The sequence below is a fragment of the Mauremys reevesii genome, linkage group 18, assembly GCF_016161935.1.
Source record: "Mauremys reevesii isolate NIE-2019 linkage group 18, ASM1616193v1, whole genome shotgun sequence".
In the NCBI taxonomy this organism is placed as follows: Eukaryota; Metazoa; Chordata; order Testudines; family Geoemydidae; genus Mauremys; species Mauremys reevesii.
The window spans coordinates 5,879,291-5,899,911 of NC_052640.1; the positions used below are offsets into that span (position 1 = coordinate 5,879,291).

At 46.2% G+C, this 20,621-nt stretch overlaps 1 protein-coding gene across 10 annotated transcripts in view; it reads right to left on the bottom strand.

Annotated features, from left to right (window-relative positions):
* Window positions 1-20,621, bottom strand: part of CUX2 (cut like homeobox 2) — a 219,000-nt gene that overhangs the window by 191,083 nt on the left and 7,296 nt on the right. The window lies entirely within an intron of this gene.

Here is a 20,621-nt window from a genome sequence, read left to right on the forward strand (position 1 = left end):
TACTCAACACAATATCAACAACAAGGAGGAAGGAACGCAAGCCAAAATAGGGAAAGAATAAGAAAGAAGATTTAGATAAGTTAAATGTATTCAAGTCGGCAGCGTCTTATGAAATTCGTCCTAGGGTACTTAAGGAACTAGCTGAAGCAATCTCGGAACCATTAGCAATTATCTTTGACTGAGAACTCAAGGAGGACATGTGAGGTCCCAGAGGACTGGAGAAGGGAAAACATAATATCTATATTTTAAAAGTGGGAACAAAGAGGACCCGGAGAATAACAGACCAGTCAACCTAACTTCAATACCTGGAAAGTTATTGGAACAAATTATTAAACAATCAATTTGTAACCACCTAGAGGATAATCGGATTATAAGGAATAGCCAGCATGGATTTGTCAAGAATAAATCACGCCAAACCAACCTCATTTCCTTCTTCGACAGGGTAACTGGCCTAGTGGATAGAGAGGAAGCAGCATCTTGATTTTAGCAAGGCTTCTGACACTGTCCTACATAATTTAGGGAAATACAATCTGGATGAAATTGCTGTAAGTGGATACACAACTGGCTGAAAGTCTGTACTGAGAGTAGTTATCAGTGATTCACTGTCAAACAAGGAGAGTGTACGTAGTGGGGTCCCACGGGGGTCAGTCCTGGGCCCATGACTAGTCAAAATTTTCATTAACAACTTGGAGAATGGAGTGGAGAGTATGCTTATAAAATTTGTAGATGACCAAGCTAGGAGAGGTTGCAAACACTTTGGAGGACAGGATTGGAGTTCAAACCAACCTTGACAAATTGGAGAATTGGCCTGATTTCAACAAGATGAAATTCAATAGAGACAAGTGTAAAGTACTTCACTTAGGAAGGAAAAAAAATCAACTGCACAACTACAAAATGGGGAAGAACTGGCTAGGCTAAAAGGACGTGGAGGTTTAGTGGATCACAAATTGAATAGGAGTCAACAATGTCATGCAGCTGTGAAAAAGGCTAATGTGATTCTGGTATGTATTAATGGGGGTGTCATACGTAAGACATGGGAGGTCATTCTCTGGCTCTACTCAGCAAGCATGAGGCCTCAGCTGGAGTTCTGTGTGCTGTTCTGGGCACCACACTTTAGGACAGACGTGGATAAATAGGAGGAAGTCCAGAGGAGAGCAACAAAGATTATAAAAGGATTAGACACCCTGCCCTATGAGGAAAGGTTAAAAAAAAAAGACAATGTTTGTAAAAAGGAGACTGAAGGGGGGACCTGATAGTCTTTAGGCATGCAAAGAGCTGTTATAACGAGGACAGGTCAACGGTTCTCCATGTCCACTGAAGGTAGGACAAGTAGCAATGGGCTTAATCTGCAGCCAGGAAGATTTAGGTTGGCTATTAAGAAAAAGGTTCTAACTATAAGTTAAGCTCTGAAATAGGCTTCCAAGGGAGGTTGTGGAATCCATCACTGGAGGTTTGGAAGAACAAGCTCCACAAACCCCTGTCAGGGATGGTCTAGGTTTACTTGGTTCTGCCTCCACGCAGGGGGCTGGACATGATGACTTCTCAAGGTCCATTCCAGCCCCACATTTCTGTGATTCTAGATTAAGGAAACCTTTAGTCCTTGTCTAGCAGTTTCATTTTCTGAATCTCACAAGCTAACACACAAGTGTTGTGTTTGGGTGTCCAATAAATCATAAGATGATTCACATGTTTGTGTGTTAAATTTTATAGGAAAAAAATGTCTATACACCTTAGTTTTTGTAAACCCCACACACTTTAAAAAAATACCTTTCTAAAAAAAACAAAACAAAACACTACTTGATTGTGGCCCTATAGGAAACTTTCTATTTAACAAAAACTAACTGGATGCAGACAGCATTGTACAGTCATTCAATTTAATTCACCTAGAGCGATAACCATAAAATATGACAGAGCAAAACACTGGCGCCATATAAACTAAACTCAAAGACTACAATGAATCTTTGCTTAAATAATAATATATTTATAAGTTTAATGCCTCTCCAACCTCTCCTTAAAAACAGAATAATCCTCCGGGGGCATCCTTAGACCTGCGAATATCGATCCTGTCTGGTCTGTGATTTCATTGTGAGCATCATCTCCAAGGGGCACGTGATGCTGCATGCGCTTGGTGCCTTTGGTGGGAGCTGAACATACTTCCTGGCATCTTCATAAAACATGGCTCACCCCAGGTTGTAGAAATGATGCAAAAGCCCTACAGAGCCCAGATGTGGCACTGATCCCCCAGTGCTACTATTGAAGTCAACGGGAATGTAAAGTGCTCACAGGTCATCTGCTGTTATATACCTGATGCTGCAGAATTGGCATTGCCTAGAGGCTTTTTGCCCGGTCAAATCGGTATTACTTTCCTGCACTCACTGGGAGTTGTAACGCCTCCCACGTTTCATTAACGTGCTATTTGCTCCCTCTTCTAATCATTTGTGGAGATCAAGGCTAGCGAGACCTATGGTGGAACCAAGCCTCAATCAGGTCCTTGCAGCCTCACTGCCCCCTGCTCTGTTCTGTCCCAGTCCCACACATCTCTTCCACGTTCCAGATGCTGGATCTCCACAGAGGGGCAGATGACCAAAAATGGCAAAAGGGGGGGTGTTTGAGGACCAGAGCTCAAGTTACTCATGGGTTGACAATTCAAGGCTATTGAATTTAAGCCTATTTCAAGAGCATACAATAAAGCTGTCTTTGGGTGGAGTAAATGATTCTCTACAAGCTCCCCAGGGATGGTGTCTAACACATATCTGATGTGTCTTTATACGCGCCTCTGCTAATACAAACTCCCTACAACAAAGCTCTGTAATCTGGGGGCCAGATTCTCAGTTATGCCAGTGTCAGTCCAGAGCAGCTCTGATGACTTTAGATTAAATATGCTGAAGTTATGCTGCTATAAGTGAGATCCTGCCCCCGGGGCATTCAGTGAGCGGTCTTCCACCCACAACTTGTACAAGAGTCTCCCACAACATCAAGGGAACTTCTGCATGCAGAACATGGTCCAGAGTAACAGCCTATTCTGCAATTATATTAGCATAAAAAAAGTCAAATTCCGCTTTCAGTGTAACTCCACAGTCACTGAGGGAGTGGGGGGAAAGAGATCGGTCTGGACTAGTTGTTACTAGTAAGCTCGTGGAGAAACCGGTTTCAGTACAGAATGAAGTGACAGTTAATCGCAGCCCTTCTGAAAATGGCAGCTCTTTGATGTGCAAGAGAAGAGAACTGTAAATGGATGATCAGAAAGGATCTGCCGATAGTGCTGCAGAAATAACTTACTGTCTCCAAATGGGTTTAAACTGGCATTACGTGCTGTCTGCACCTTCCCCGCTCTTGATGTGGCTTCTTCGAAGACATAAACAAAGCCAGTGTCTCTCGCAAAAGATTTTGAAATCCCAAGGAACATCCTGTATGGTCTGTTTCTCAGATCTCCCATATGGGGAAGTAAAATATATATAAAATTAAATCCAGGCATAATTCAGGGCTAGGCACAGAACTTCCCCAAGAACACTGACCTGGGAGGGGGGAAGTGAGCCTCTCCCCTGATGCCTCCCCTCTCCCCCCGCCCCGTGGAGGCTCATCTGCATGGAGGGAAACAGTGAGGAGAGCAGGATTCTAGAACCCCAGGTAGTGACGCCTGGGAGAGGTCCCTGTGCGCAAGGTGGGGCCATGTGGGCTGTAGTGATATCAGCTCCCTGTTTCATGTCTGCTTCATCCAGACCAGGGAGACTCTGGACAGAACTCCATTGACTTCAGCATGAGCTCTGTGCATCAACCCAGGAGCTAGACAGCCAGCAAGACATACAGGGTGAGTCTATATCCCCAGCTCCTAGGTAGAGATGCGGCAGGCAGCTCTGCGCACTCCTCCACCCACAGGTGCTACCCCGGAAGCTCCCATTGGCCATAGTTCCTAGCCAATGGGAGCTGCGGAGTCAGCACTCTGGGCAGGGGCGGCTCCAAGCCCCAGCACGCCAAGCGCCTGCTTGGGGCAGCAAGCCGTGGGGGGCGCTCTGCCGGTCGCTGGGAGGGCGGCAGACAGGCAGCCTTCGGTGGCACGTCTGCGGAGGGTCCACTGGTCCCGCGGCTTCGGTGGAGCAGCGGGACCAGCAGACCTTCCGCAGGCACGCCTGCGGGAGGTCCACCGAAGCCGCGGGACCAGCAACCGGCAGAGAGCCCCCCGCGGCATGCCACCGTGCTTGGGGCGGCGAAATGTCTAGAGCCGCCCCTGACGCTGGGCAGGGGCAGCGTGCAGCCCCACCTGCCACGCCTTCACCTAGAAGCAGCCAAGACAGGTCGCCACTTGCAGGGAGCCGCCCAAGTTGAGTGCCCCCCAGGTCCGGCACCCCAAGCCCCCGCCCACGCCCCAAGCCTGCATACCGCACCCCCCCCGTGCCCAACTCCCTCCCAGAGCCCTCGCCCTGCACCCCCCACACCACAACCCCCAGCCCCAAGGATCCCGGGGGAATTGGTAGCAGAGCATGGCTCCTCCTCCTCCCCTTGGCATAGACCCCCTGAAATCCCTAAGCCCCAACTCTGCTGAGCTGAGGAACAGGAGAATACACCCTGTTGGGCCACTCTCAGAGAAGGGCAGCCCAGGACTGTGTTGAGAAGGGGCTAGTCTGCAGGATGGACTACGGGCCGACAAAGAGCAGAGCCACTGCACCTGAGTCCCCTGCCACCACCCTGCTGACCCAATAAATCACCACCCATTTGTATTTTAATTCACCTTCCACAATGTGATCCCTTTGTACACAAAGCATCTCCCGCCCCGCCGTTCTACACCCAGCTCTGTCTCCATTGACAGCAAAGTCCTAGAACCTGCTGCCAGGGAAGAGTTTACAATGGACTCAAGTCATCCAAAAAAAATAATTTTTCCTTGAGGCTGCAGTTGTATGTTCCCAAGGTTTCAGCCAGGGGCGAATTATGGGATTATACAGACAAGAGAAAAGCCCTGGAAAAAAAACAGATTCGTAATAGGGATGAGAAAAGACTTAACTGAGGTGGCCACTGGTCAGTTCGAGAGAGAGAGAGAGGTGTACACACACACACACACACACACACACGTAAGCATGCCCCCACACATGCAATTCGAAGGCCCAGTGCCGCATTACTTTCACCCCCCAAAGTCCCGCTGTCTTCAATGGATACACAGGAATGGAGGATCGATGCTGGAGAGGAGTGAAAAGCAAGAATTGTCTCACGCAAGTGTTTCTAGTCCATTCTGTTTTGCTGAACATCAACACCAGGGGCTGTGAGTTTTCCCAGTTAATTATACTGCAGGATTTGTTGAGCTCATGTTACAATTTCAATTATAAAGCAATGGAAATCCTAGAACCTCGACCGCCTGATCAGAGTTCTGAGCCATGCGGGTGTGAGGAGCTAATATCATCTTGGGATTGGAACTTCTGAAGCCCTCACATTGCAATTGAATATCCAGCTGTACATTCTTTTCATGCCCTGCTCTGTCAGAGGGACTATGAAAGTCCCAATCCACCAAGGTGGCAACTTCAAGGAGGGTGCGTCGCGCACTGGGCACCTCACAGTATCAGGCCCCCAGAGCTTCATGTCGCAAGAGTCACCCCATTTTTGGAGCGCACAGGAGCCATGCCCAGGATGTCTGAGGGAGAGAGGCTGCAGCAGATGCTGTGTCTTAAAAAGCTATAAAACTCTTTTACAACCAAAGATAAAATTTGATATTTTTCAAAGATTTTTTTTTCCATCGGAAGTTGCCAATCCTGTTGATTAAGCAGTTTGCAGGAGGTTGCTGGGGGAGGGAGAGGGGGAGATCAACTTTTATCACAGGGTAGCTAAGCTCTGAAAGCTTCAGTGGCATCGGACCTGACCGAGTCTAGCTCTCACTCTCCTTTCTTCACTTGCCACAGAAATGGCGCAATCAGTCCCAAGTGGCACAGACATGAAATGTTATTTCTTTTACATAAACTCTTGGATCCGAGCACTTCAACCTCTTGCACAATTAAAGAGCTGAGAAGAAGAATCTCTTAAATACTGAATTCAGGTATTTTGAAAGCTGCATCGATGCATTACCAACAGAAGAGAACTACTAAATATTGACTTTTTTTCTCAAATGCAATGGCATTTTGAAAATCCAACCAACCAAGCATCCATTTTACAAGAGAAACATATCACACGGTTGCTTAACCACCACCCTGAGAGCAAAATTCTATCACTCCAGCCCCCTAGATATTCCCACAGGGCCAAATTCTGTCCCCAGTTATGACCGTGTAAACTGAAATCAAAGAGGATACTCCAGATTTAGGGCTTGATTCAAACCCCATTGAAGTGAATGGAAAGACTCTTTCCAATTTCAATCAACTTCAGGTCAGTTTTTATACAAGTAAGATCAGAGCCTGCCCCATTCATTCAATGGGTTTTAAAGAAGTTGAGAGTCAAGACAGGATGTAGCCCTCCTGAATGTGTCTATTGAGTGTGCTAATCCCAAAAAATGTTAGGAGTTGGAGCTGGAGGAGACATACTAAGTAATCTACTTAATATCATCAACCTCATAAATTCAGAAATCATGAGAGTTATTATTTTCAAGCCAGATTCCTTTTAAAATAGTAAGTTTAGGTTTTTTATTTGCCTTCTAGTTTTTGAGCCTAAAGAGTTTGTGACTTCAAGCTTTAGAGCAAACGTACATCTTTTAAAATTAAAGCTGGGATTCTCATGTGGATTCCCACAGCTGAGGCTTTACGGAAAAAATGCAAAAATTGTGAGACTTGTAATAAAATTGTGAGAGTTGGCAACATTCACCAGGATTGCTCCCTACAATATATTGGGTCCAACCTAGTTTGTCTCAAGTAACCAGACTTCCGCCACCTCCCGATGGAAGGTCATCCCATGCTTTAGCAGCATGGCCACACCCGGTTGTGTTCATCTCCTTGCTTAGCTGTTTTGTGCAGCTATAAAGCACATACCGCTGAGGACTTTCCAGTGTGCCATTATGCCAGTTTAATATTGTTGTTACCAGTAAATGTCAATGCCCCATTTCCTCTGTCACTGTCTAATGAAAATATCATACGGATTTGGACACAGAGCAGTAGAGAATGCTGCAGATTTGCCCCTTGATAAATCAGACATATTGTATAATTTCATTATGCTACACTGCAGATATTGGTAAACAGGCCTTGAAAGAGAAATTCAGCTCCAAAGGCATTTGGAAGCACTGGATACCAGGGAAAAAAAATCACCCATGTTTTTACAGACATCAAGATTTCTTTTTATACTAGTCACCCAGTAACCTCTTTTCCTCTGCCTAAGCATGCTCTGGTGGGGCTAGATTCTGCCAGGAGAAAATCTGGTGCAATTCAGCTGCAGTTAATGATGCATTATTGAAGCTAATGGAGTTACTCAGGATTCACGAAGGAGTAAGTGAGAGCAGGAACTGGTCTCACAACAGGAATGGCTCTTTTGCAGCGTAATATATGACCTATTTGGTTTAACCACCAGCACTCCAGCAATGTGCATTATCTGTGATGATGTATGTAAACAGCTACTGATTTGTCTCCTCATCCTACCCGTTATGTAGGAAGCAATCACTCCCTTTGCACTGCCAGAGGAAAAGAAAAATCTCCCATGATCACCAATTTAAAGAGAAGTAAGATTCTTCCCCTTCACTTCCTCCTCAGTACCTAATAATCACACTTGTGTGAAGCTGTTGCCGTACATAACGAAAAGGGAAAGCATCCTTGGAGAGCCCAACAATCAGACAATTTTTAAGATCATGGAGCATTAAACCATTCCCAATAGGGTTTACTAATCAAACAGCCAAATCCTTCATAACCAACCAATCCCTACAGAGCAATTAAATCCTTCCCCTTTAAAACACTTGGCATACTGTCTGGGGACAAAAAGAAAAATTTGCAAAATTCATTTGATAAATTAACCAGGGAAAAGGAAGAAGTGAATCAAGCTTTGTTCTTTTCATTTTTTTTAATTATGGAATTCACAATGCCTGAATAATGTTTAATAAGAACTATGAAAATTCCTAACAGTATTACAACACAACACAAAAGAATTAACCTGGTTACCGTGAAAAATTGCATATTTAATTAAGAACAGAGAGTTCAAAACTATCCAGAGATTTCAGAAGTACTGTTGCCTAAGGGCCTAAATTACATGCTTGCAGTGCTGCTAACAGTGCTAGTACGCACAATCATTACCCAAGTGCCCCCATTAAGTGACAATGGGCAGATGACATCAAATTCATTTCAAAAGCAACAGGAATTGAAGCATTCGCTTGGGTAGTTTGAGGGAAAGCGACTATCCTGCTGGTACAAATCAGACCCCTTGTTGATAAAAGCAATAATTAAAGAATAATGTTAATTAGCTGCTTTTATTTGGAAGAAAGTACAGTAGCAGGAGACTCTTAAGTACTGGAGTCAGGGCTGCACAGCTTTGTGCAGCCTTCTCCTTGTGGAAAATTAAAAAAAGAGAGCAGCCTTCCTCTGGATTTCCACAGGACCATTTGCTAATCAGGTATTTGCCTGAGCAATACTCGTAGGCTAGATTACACTATCCGCACTCAGGAAAAAACAGTGTAAGAGAGAGAAGCAGCAATTTTTGCAACATACTAAGCTTTATACCAGAAAAAACCAAATCCCCTCCTAGTCTAAGCTACACGAGGGTCACGAAACTCGCAACGTGAGCCAACTGATGGGGTACAATCTAACCTCTGCCCATCGTTCGGCTTTTGCAGCATGAAAGCCGGGCTCTTGCAGAAATTAAGAGTCAACGAGGATTACTGCAGTGTAGCCCATTACCAGCCTGCTGCATGGCACGTCTGGTAGCACTTCCATTCGGCTCAAGGGCAGGGAACCAGGGTACTGAGAACTCCACGAACGAGGGGCTCAGCCTAACCATGGCGGTCTACTTACACTTGTCGCTTTTAATAGTTTATGCTGTACCAATACAGGTACTGAAGCGCTCACATCAGGCTGATGCCATCAGCCCAGGACACATTCCACAGAACAATACAGCGACCAGCACTTCCCATCTCTAAACCCATCACAAAACACTAACCGAGTGCCAGGCCAGCCCCGGGAGGTCGGTGGCGGTATTCGTGGTCTCCCCTTTTTACAGGCAGGGAAGCCAAAAGCCTTCAGTGGGAATTACACCAGGGATGAACCTGGCCCCCAGCGACGGGCAGACGAGCCCAAGGCTACACAGCAGGGATCGGTAAAAGAGCGCAGGCCTTCCCCTCTGGCAGCAATCAGGAAACTTTGCAGGGGGGAAATCAGCGAGAAAGCTCCTTCGAGCAGATCTAGGGGTGGAGCGTCAAGTGTGACAGGCACCTGCCAGAGACATGGACTCCAAGCAGGGACTGGGGACAGCACTTAGGAGGAAGTCCCGAATCTTCCCCTACCCAGCAGCTAGGGGCTGGCCCACCCGGGTGTTGCCTTTGGAGCCTGCTGGGGCTTGATGCGGAGCTTTCACATCTACCGCCTGGTTAGTCGGCCAGCCAGCGAGTGCCTGGCAAACAGAGTCCAAGGCTGGAAACATCAGACTCAGGCTGGGAGAGACTCATGTCATTTCGAGCTCGGCAGCTCATTGCCTAGGGAGCAGTTTGCACGGACACAAACGGCGTTCTGCCACTGGCCTGACCCCTGCGTGCCAACACGAGGCATGGCACAGGGTGGGGAGGGGAGTTTGGGCACTGAATATGGAGAGTGGAGAGCAGGCTTTTCCTAGCCATCTCCCAGGTGGGAGGGAGCTGCATACCCAGCTCCACCCATTTGTGGGCTCGGGGGGCGGGGAAGGGGGGCACGGCCCACAGCACATTGTAATACATTGTGTCATCCCCCACAAGTACCAGCCAAGATGCTCCCTGCACCAGCAAGGAACTGGGAAGGGCAACACAAACCCTGGAGTTTAGTCCGGAGGATCACACCACCACAAAGGACCCGCCAGGCAACCCACCCTCACATGTCACTTCCACTCACACCTGAGATCATTGGACAAGAACGTTCCTCTGTCTATGCCTTTTATAGCTCGCCGGGATTGTAAAGCCATGTTCACGATCCTTCCCCCGAGTGGACATATTAATCCTCTCAACAGCACTCCCTTTGGCTTACCTGGCCCATCACGCTGCCCCGTCCGTCCCCTGATCTGTTATCAGCATACTCAGAACAACAGCTGATCCCCAGGGCCGTCAAGACCACTTACCTCATGCCATTCCCCCTTTCCCTCCAAATGTCCCAGTTTTGCAAAAGCATCCAGACTTCTCCTTATCCTCCACCAGGTTAATAGCACCATGGAGGCAGCAAGATTTTTCCATGTATCCTTCTGAACAACACACTTACTCAGTCAGCCAAATAATCTGCTAGGTTTGATATTTCCTCCAGTCGCTCGGAGCACTTAGGTCCAAGAGTGCAGCATGTGTTCAGAGCAGAGGAGGGAATTTTCCAGCCACTTCTGTCTTCCCAATCTTCTGTTAAAGCATCAGACAACGCAAAGGACACCGCCTGCGAGCATGGCTCTCTCTGCAGCTCTGTAGTCTCCAATTCTTTCCTCAGCAGTTCTTCGGGAGTCAAGGCTGAGGGAGTGACCTCAGCTCCCTCCTTTCCAATCCACAAGCGGACCGGACCCTTCAGACAGCCCAGCTTATGGTATTCTCCGTCTTAAGTGTGTTTGAAACAAACCCTCGTTGGAAACAAAACACCAGGCTGGACCTCTGGGCCTAGACGTCTCTCAAATGAAGAGAGTGGGGGAGGAAACCTATCATGTTTTTATTTGTTAAAAGGTCTCAGAACTTTATTCTACTCTTTGCTCCACAACAATCCAAACCGAAAGGTGAGGTCCTCAGAATGGATACAGAGGATCGAGGGAAGGCATTGTTCTGACCATAAAGACACAGGATTGGCCAGGCAAGGAACTGAGGCTGCTTTATAAGCATCTCAGAAAGGAGGAAGACTCCATCTGCTCTACATATGGAACACAGGACTCTGCTAGACTCAGTGGTGCCATCATGCCAACCTCTCAGTTCCAGACTAGACGGTCTATCTAAGGAGGAATCAAAAAAACATTTTTCTCTGCCCTCCACATTCTGTAGCTGCCACCACGCATAAGGGCAAGCACCAGACAATGGAATCCCAGTACTTAACAAGGACGTGGGATACTCAGGACAGCACAGTCGGTGTGGCAGAGGTTTAGAGAGAGTCTATCTAAACAAATAAACAAATAAAATAAATTTGTTAGTCTTTAAGGTGCCACAAGTACTCCTGTTCTTTTTATCTAAACAAAGATGACCCCAGAAACTAGGGAAGTGGTATTAGCGGCTGGGAATTCAACACTTTTGTGTCATACTCTGAAGAGGATTGTTCCCTGGAGGGGAGGAGAGCTTCAGGGTAGGTGCAGTCTACAGACTCATGAGATCAGTAGAACCACAGTGGCTACCATGACTGTGTAGCCAGTGCCCCTGGAGCTTGACCAGCTCTTCATGAGCCACCTGCTCATCCCAGCTCTCTGATGAGGGCATCTCCTCTAAGCTAAAAGGGCACAAAGGAGACAAAGCCGCTACGGTCTCTATAAGGAGACGCCCAAGGGCTTCCCAAATCTGCAGAGAGTTTAAAGCAGAAGTTCCAGTGGATACGGTGCTCCCTGCTTTGCCAAGGGAATGGGGATAAATCAAAAAGGGATTGGATATTAATGTGGCTAACCAAACTAACCATGGTTATCATAATAAACCACAAACATTTTGGGAGGGATATTAAACCTCAGGCCTTAGACAGTCTCCAACTATTAGGGGATCAGGATGAGACCTAATATAGGAGGCAGGTTACCCCACATTTGACACCTTCTTCAGAGACAAGACACTGGACTAGAGGGGCTGCCATCTGATCCGGGCCGGTAACTCCTGTGTCGGTAACTTTCGGCTATCACTAGTAACCCCGCAGCACCAGCAGCCTAGAGCGCACTGACACTATTCTACATCCGTACGAGGGTCTGGGGTCTCAGAAAGGGGCAGGAGGGTTTAGATATCAGGTAGAATGTTCACTAGAGCCTTGGTGAGTTAGGAGCCGTAGGGCCATTGCCTTTTGCAGATAGTTTTCTCCAACTCCACCTGGCAAGGGAGAACCTGAACTCAGAAATCCAAGCTGGCTGATGCAGAAGCTACAGTAGCAGAAGTGCACAGGTAAGAATGTTAAAAATGATGTGCAGCACAACTGGATCCATTAGCGCTATTCAAATGAGAACCAAACAAATGACATCTTTCTACCACCCAACCTATTCCCACCAGCCGCCATAAACTAAAACTGTACAACCCCAATAAACTCTCCAGGAATCAAAGCACGGCTCATTATCAAATCACCCTGCCGATGTGCTAGACCAGGCATATAGGCGGAACCTGGGCCAAATCCAGACCACCAGATGCTTTTGAACGGACCCCAAAATCTTTTTATTTACTTATCACTTTATTATTATTATTATTACTTTCTCTGGACCTTGACAAAAAAAATTGACTACCCCATGCTAGACTGATTCTAAAACAACTAAACACACACCAATCAAACATCGCAAATGAGGAAACTTAACCTTCTGCAACACCAATGGGACTTCTCCCAGAGGCACTGAGCACATGTATCTCTGACAAACTTTATTCAGAGCTGCTGGTGCTCAGCACCACTCCTGAGCAGACCCTTGGTTGTCTCACTGGTTAGAGAGGAGAAGACTAGAAGTCGGGGCTCCTGGGTTCTATGCTAGCAAGACCCCGGTCTCAAAGCCCAGCCCACTGGGTTCTTGGGTAGAGCCGTGTGTGGATACAAAATTTGTATCCGAATCCTGTCCACAATCCTCAAAAATGGTCCATGGATCTCCACGGCTATAAAGCAGACTTGCAAGGCTCTACCCTTGGGGAGCAGCCTTGGCTGTTGCACCGCACGGACTCATCCAGTTACCCAGGAATTCACCAACTTGGGTGGGTCAGCTTCAAGGGCTCCTTGACCTGCTTCCTGATTGCCCACCTGGTCTTGACCCGGATTGGCTGATGACCATACATAAACTTCCTGTTTCCTTTCTGACCTTGGCTGAGCAACAAGCCATTGCCCGCTAGCTGATACTAGGATCCAGCCTTGCCTGACCCTACCTTGCTGCCTCGCAGTACCTGCCCCTTGGATTGGATCTCTTGCGTCAACTCTGACCACTGATCTGGGCTGTCCTTCAATCTGCCTGTCCCCTAGGCAGCACGTATACCCAGTCCTGCTACCGTCCTGCTGTGTGGCAACGGGCAAGACACGTAACATAACTCACCAAAATCCTTTATGCTTCCGTCACGCCGCCTGTAAAATGAGGGTGGTAATAATTACCGAAAGACCCGAAGAAGACCTCCGTGTGGCTCGAAAACTTCTCCCTCTCACCAGCAGAAGTTGGTCCAATAAAAGATATTACCCCCCCAACCTTCTCTCTCTACCTCTCTGGAATTAAGTCACGTGTGTGAAGTGCTTAGAGATCCTCGGCTGAAAGCAGCTATGTCAGCATACTGTATGATTATCAATAAAGAATAAACGCACTATGCAGCCAGGCTAGGCAGCAAGACGTTACTTAGCCAGCGCTGCCGCTCTCCCCAGATCTCCCAGATGAGTGGCTCTGCCTATGCTACACATTACAAGACTCAGTGCCAGGAATCAGGTAATACTTTATTATGTTGTCCTGATGGAAGAAAACAGAAAGCCTGAGGTCCTAACTTCAGCAAGAGCATTACCCACAGGCAAGCAGGCCCCATTCAGAGCAGCTGACGCACGGCACAGCTCCCACTAGAGTAATATTTACACCAGGTTCAAATTGGCTATTTACTTTTTTAGAAATCTGTGTTGCAGAACCAGCTTGCACGCACACGCAGACCAATTAATATTCAAACAGCCCCACGTTAGCCGAGAGTCACTTAAACTACAGCGAAATAAATACTCGGGGGCCCTGGTTCAGCTTCTGAGAAAACGTTACACCAAACTAGTCAAAAAAATAATGACACGGTGAGGCGACATTCAAAAGCACTGAGACCATTTTGGAAAAAAAAAAAAATATATATATATATATATATATATATATATACACACACACACACACACACACACGTGTGTGTGTGCGCGCACACACAATCTAGCATCTAAACTTAAAATAAATGACCTCTTCTTGTTGTGCAACATACACAGCCAGCAGAAAAGCGCCAGCCGATGGAATTCTGCAAAAAGGCTCTTTGTTGCCACTGCCAAAATAAATAATATTAATGCTCAGCTAAAGCAACAGCAATCCTTAGATTACACACAGTCCTTTCAACTGGCTTTTTTTCTCTTATATTATCATATGCAGCTGCTATGAAATGTACCTGGATGAGTACAAAACTGATTTAATCATTAGTCCCTCCCTCTACCCAAACAGCCAGAGCAATTCCTGAACTGCCATAGGAATCTGCCCATTCAGTCTTCCTAGGATAACAGAGGTGAAATTCACACGGGATAGAAAATCCCAAGAGGGGTGTGAAGGTGTGTATGCGCACGCATAGAGTCTACATGCATGTCCCACTGTCCTCTCCTGGATGGAATCAGAAATACTCATCCGTGTGTCATAGATCCTATACTGCTAACAGTTTACAGAGAGACTCATTTAGTTTAAGAAGCAGGGGCCTGCTCTTTTGGACCAGGAGACTCCAAGTTCTGGTCCTGTGGATGCACAAAGTCCCACTAGACATGGATTGTAGCCTAAGGACAACTGTGTATTCCCCCAGTGGGCATTGCTTTGTTACAATACTTGGCGCTTCCATCCTTGAAGTGCTGTACAAACACTGGGCCCAATCTTGCATCCTTACTCACCCAGAATAGCCACTGGATGCAGAGTGTTTTGGGTGGGCGAGGGACATGGGATTGGGCCCAGTAACTCTGAACGCAATGGGCCCCAAATACAGTACAACAGCTTTATAACAGAAGGAAACTTGCAAAGCTGGGCAGTGGGACACGGTATCATGAATCCCAGAAAACACCAGGAAGGGGAACAAGCAGTAGCAAGTTCTACGCTGATTTCAGTCTGTTCGCTCTCTTTTGCCACAGCAATACCCACAAGAATTAGGGGTGGTTACTGCAGACTATTCCTTGAACACAGGCCGGGGCTGCAGACACAAGGATCACTTCCAGCACTTGTATACAACCAGTCAGGATAAAAGGGCTGCACTCTCTGCAAGTCCCTGTTCATTAACAAGCACTGCAGTACATAATGAACACTTCGGCTTTCTAGTCTAGCTAAACCTTTGGTTAGATTCCTCTGATAACCCCCAGCCCTCTGATGGGGCCAAATTTTCACAGTACAGTACATTAGCGCTCTGTGCAAAGGTACCTGCACAACCCATTTACACATGCAATTATTGAAAATGCACGTGTAAGTCAGGCACCTGTGTGCACCAGTAGTCTACTATGGAACCTCAGAAGGCAGGTACATGCAAACACCTGACCTGAGCACACAATCACTGCAATTGCATGTGCAAATTATGTGCTAAATTGCACATGTATTTTGGTGTTCTGAATCTGCCTTTAGGGGGCCATTTTCTACGTGGAACATTGGAAATCAGAACAGGCTGCACTGAACACACTCCCTGCTGTGGGAGACAACGTCCCTCATTTTTCCTGGCCCCCACTAACACCCCACTTAAACCCTGCTCTGGGGATTTACATGTGGCTCAACTGGTGCCCCCCTGTCTGCCCAGGGGAGAAATGTCACCCCATGTGACTCCAGATGAAGTCAATGAGCCAGATTCTGCCCTCGGTTACCTCCATTCAACCCCAATGACTGCTGCTCAGAAACAGACCAACCTCCCCAGGCTTGGGATTTTAAAGGGTCTGATTCTGCCCCTGCTGAAATCAGTGGGAGTTGTATCACTGCAAGGCATCTTGCTCTCTCCTAAACCTCAGCAAAATGTTGGGCTTGGAAACAGAAAGAAATAAGGGCCAAATATGTAAGCACAGGACTGGGTGCCAGGAGTCCTGGGTTCGAATCCCGGAATGAACACCAGCCATCTCTGTGGCCTTTGGAAAGTCACTCAGCATTTCAGCCTCAGCTTCCACATCTGCAAAACAGATATACTGCTATAGGGCTAATGGGAAGATTCGTTAATTAGCTAATGCTTGTAATATGCTTTGAAGATGAAAACAGCTATATATTGTTTGTCTTAGGAATCTTCCCCCACCTAAAAAATAGCATATCAGAACAGAGCAACACTCCCACATGAAACCTACTAAATAAAACAAGATCTTTCCTACTTTTCCCTCACTTTGTAACAAACAAAAATGCGTCTAAAGCAGCATAAAAAAGTGTAATCACCAAAAAATGTGGTAATAAAAATCAGAAAGAGATGCTCATGTAATATACATAGGAAAGTGTTACGAAAAGGGGAAAACTTTTTAATAAGGTCTACAAGTATATATTCTTCCTCCATCAACCTCAAGATTTATTGACCCAAGAAGCCATATTGACTGAATAAATCTTGATAATGACCTCAGCAGAAGTCAATACCTGCTTATTATCTCCCAAGTTGGGGAATTACATCTTTCTATAATAGGTGCCAGAAGGTACCAAATGTTCTGAGAATATTCATAGAGCCTTTTTGGATGGAATGAATGTCCTCGAGGTTCATTTTCCAATTTGAGAGGGACTCTTCCTGTGCTCTATATAAAGAAACCATGCTGCAGATCCATTTTCTATCTCAAGGTACAAGGAAAAAAAAAAATCTGTATTTGCACATACTGTAGCTTTCGAACCCTAAATTAATTTAAACCAGATCTCTGCTCTAGGAGCAGGATTCTTCAGGTCCTGAACCCCTCAGTCCCTGCAAACATGCCTGCATTTTCATTCTTAATGTTGCATCAGTTATTCTTGTGAACATTCACTGAAATCCAGGCAGGGGACTGACTACCCACAACATGAGACACATGGAAAGTTAGTCACTTTTATTTCTAAAGGATAGATATAGGAGGGGGTTGCTACTGATCTAATAATTCGATCTCACCCCTCATTCTCTCTCCCTGTCTGCTGAACAACATAAGAAACACCCTGGGTACGTCTACACTGAAGTTAACTGTTAACAACTCAGACAACTGAGGCTTGAGTTGTGGGGCTGTAAAATCGTGGTGTAGATGTTCAGGCTCAAGTCAGCTGACATGGGTCAGCCATGGGGGTTTAATGGCAGTGTAGACGTACCCGAAATGCAGAATAACTGACTTGCTGAACCGAAGCCAGCCCCAGAAAAGGACACAGAGCACTAAACTTCTGTGAAAATTCCTCCAGCCCTCTGTAGATAGCACCAAGTGAAGTCTCTGGTGGAAGAAACTGATAAGTGGGTTTTAGCCCATGAAAGCTTATGCCCAAATAAATGTGTTAGTCTCTAAGGTGCCACAAGGACTCCTCGTTGTTTTTGCTGGTACAGATGTGTGTCACTACCTGTTTGCTAAAGAGAGTCAACACCGTATCAAATCTACAGTTTTATCTCTGCAGTCTTGTCTATGGAAGAGACACTGAGCCAAGCTAATCTGAATGTTGGGTTTTTAAACAAAACCTAATATTTACAATAACCAAACCCAATGAAAATGTTGTCAAGGATGTTTTTTATTTAATTCCAGTGAAAACTTTTTTTCAATTCCTTGTCATTGTTTGTAGTGCAGCAAGCACAGTACGATGCGAGGCATAAGCACCTGAAAGACTAAAAACTGATGTGCCAAACTGACTAGTGTATTTTCACTAGCCACACAGAGAAAAATGCAAAAAGCCTATTTGATTTTTAAAATCCACAGAGACAAACTAGGAATTTTGATTTCTTACATTATGATTTTGAGCCTGACAGTTAACTACGTTCAGTGGAGAAAACATTAGATCAGGGATCAGAATGCACAACAATTCTTTCTGCATTTTTAGTTGAAGCCTCAGCAGACTATAAGAAAAAAATAAATGAAGAGAGTAGCTACTGTGCCAACATATGGAGGGAGACTAATAGCTGGTTGTGAAAGCTCCATAGAGGTTATCTGGTTAAGCACGTGCTTCCTGAAGGGAACTCAGTTTGGAGTGTACTGTCTGTTAAATCTGTTCATAACTACTCATTCAGATCACCAAACAATTAACATTCCACTCCATATGCAACTGAAGAACTCCAGAGCCCTCTTTCAAATCCACCTTCTCCAGGTGCAAACGGATGCTTGACTTTCTGCCTCGTTCAACACAATTTTCCTAGAGCTCTGGCAGTTATAAGGAGTTTGACGCAAACACAGCAGCGCTATCGTCAGCTTGGCTCTATCGCGGGCTTCTGTTCTTGCTTAGAGATCCCAACTCCACCGGCAGGTGCAGTGCTATGTGCACGAGCCCCTTCCATCGCTCACCGTTTGCTGGCTGATGTTAAGGTCAGGGAAAACCAGCCTCCATGTGTGGTTTGCTGTCCCATGCCACGGAAGTCCTGAGGTGCTGCACCTATGCTGGGCCTGGCGGTGGCGAGATGACCTGCTTGGTCTCAAGCGAAGGGCTCCTTCAGCGATTTACCCAACAGCAAGAACGCGAGAGAGGCCAGATGCCGTTATGGTAGATCAGGGCAGATGTGGTGAGTGCTCTCGAAGGGGAGGGTCTCCTGGCACTATCACCCCCATGCTAATGCCCTATCTTAGCCTCTCCACACATCCCCACTCTTTTCATTGCAGCTGCCACTGAGGGGTGCCATTTATGGACAATCTGAAAGCTCTGCTATCAATCTGAAATGCGCATCTGCAAACACCAACTCACTAGATAATAGGCCAGGAAATACCCAAGAGTCACAGCGTCAATAACATCCACTGTCGGCCCATGGGAATCTGATTATATTTTCGTTTATGTCCCGTTTGCCTTTTAGTCACATTTTTCGCAAGGCCGTAGAGAGAATCCACTAAACTGGATCGGGAGGCCACCCAATTCATCTCTAATGGGCTGCAGCATGCACACAATTAATTAATGGATTTATTAATTAGGGAAGAAGTCACTCTTCAGGCTGGAATTGGGGTCACCAGTTTCTAAAGTGAGAGCTGCTGAGCTAAAGATAAACTCTAATTTTCTGCAGCTCTGCCAGCCTTGTCTGCCAGAGTCTCAATTATTCAACCACAAAAAACATTACACTTTGGTAACTTTCAGAGCCTGACTTTCTCCAGCAATACAAAGAAATTCAGAATTAAGAGGAAGAAATTGGGACAGTCAGTCCATCCAACTCCCACCACCCCCATTTTTTTTTCTTAATTAAAAATAAGGATCCCTAGACCTGCTGCCACAATGGCAAAACTTCAATGGCAGGAGGATCAAGCCAATAATTACAGGTACCAGAATTGTTATTCTTAAACATTTGCATTTAGGGCCATAGGTGTGCATGGTTCTGCACACAATGATAACGAGCAGACCTTGCCCTGAGGAACTTACAAATCCTCAGACCAGACCCTTCACTCAGATCTCCCCAGATGGACCCCGGCACACCCAGAGACACAGCTGCTGAATCAGAGCCTAAATAAGAAACAACAAGGCAATGCAAGGAAGAAGGACACTGGGCACAAACTGAGTGAGGCAGGTTATAAAGAAGAAGGTATCAGGTTGTGTCTCCCATTTGTTAAAACTCAGTTTCAATAAGATTTCCTCAGCCTGGCAGGACAGGGCCAGCCATTTCTGACAGGGTGACTTTTTCTTTAAGTAAACCATCAGCTTCAATCGCATGTTCTGTCTGCTCAGATGCAAGAGGAGATCCAGGAGCCACCAGTGAGCCTGCCACACGTTACCTACAGAACTAGCTCTGGATCCTGCAAACACTGATGCGGGTGAGCAGCTTTACTCAGAAGAGTAACCCATGGATCTCAACTTGACCGGTCCCGGGTGGGAAGTTCCTTGCAGGTGCAAGTGTTCGCACAATCAAGGCCTAGAAGACGAACTATAGTACGGTCAAGGAAGAACAAAGTGCCTCCCTGTTACCCCGTACTGCCCTGACCTGAGTGTTGTATCTAGCTCCTGTCTCATCTTACCCTTAGCCTGAGAGCTCTCTGGAGCAGGGACCACCGTTTGATGTGTGTGTGTATCCCTGACTGGGGTAATACAAACGACAGCCATCAACCTGCCATGCATTCCACCTAAACAATACACTGTACTTTAATAGGAGTTTAATGACTTCAAGTCAGCAAGAGAAGGCTACTAAAATTCATAACAAGTCTCCATATCGCTCCATAATCTACCCTCTTCTACATGACAGCATCCAAGGAAGTCACACTCTGTTCCTTGAGCACAGCTGGGGAAATGAACTTTTCCAATGTTATAAAGGATCCACTTTTTTTTGGAAACTGTAAAATATTTTCACCCATTTTATTTTCCCTTCTCCTTTTACACACACACTCTCACTCCCCCTCTCCCTACTGTTATTTACAAACCTGGCACTCACTGCTGGCCTCTCAGTGCTGCACAGCAATGAAAATCATACGGGACAGACGCACATTGCCTTCAATACGCAATCAGAGTAGACGAGCCCACCATGAAACCACTCGATGCCCTGGACTCCCCTGGCTACAGCAGCAATAATGTGTAAACACCCAACTAGAAAGATGGTCTGACATCATGTCCTGGAGGTCACCAAACCCAGGCTC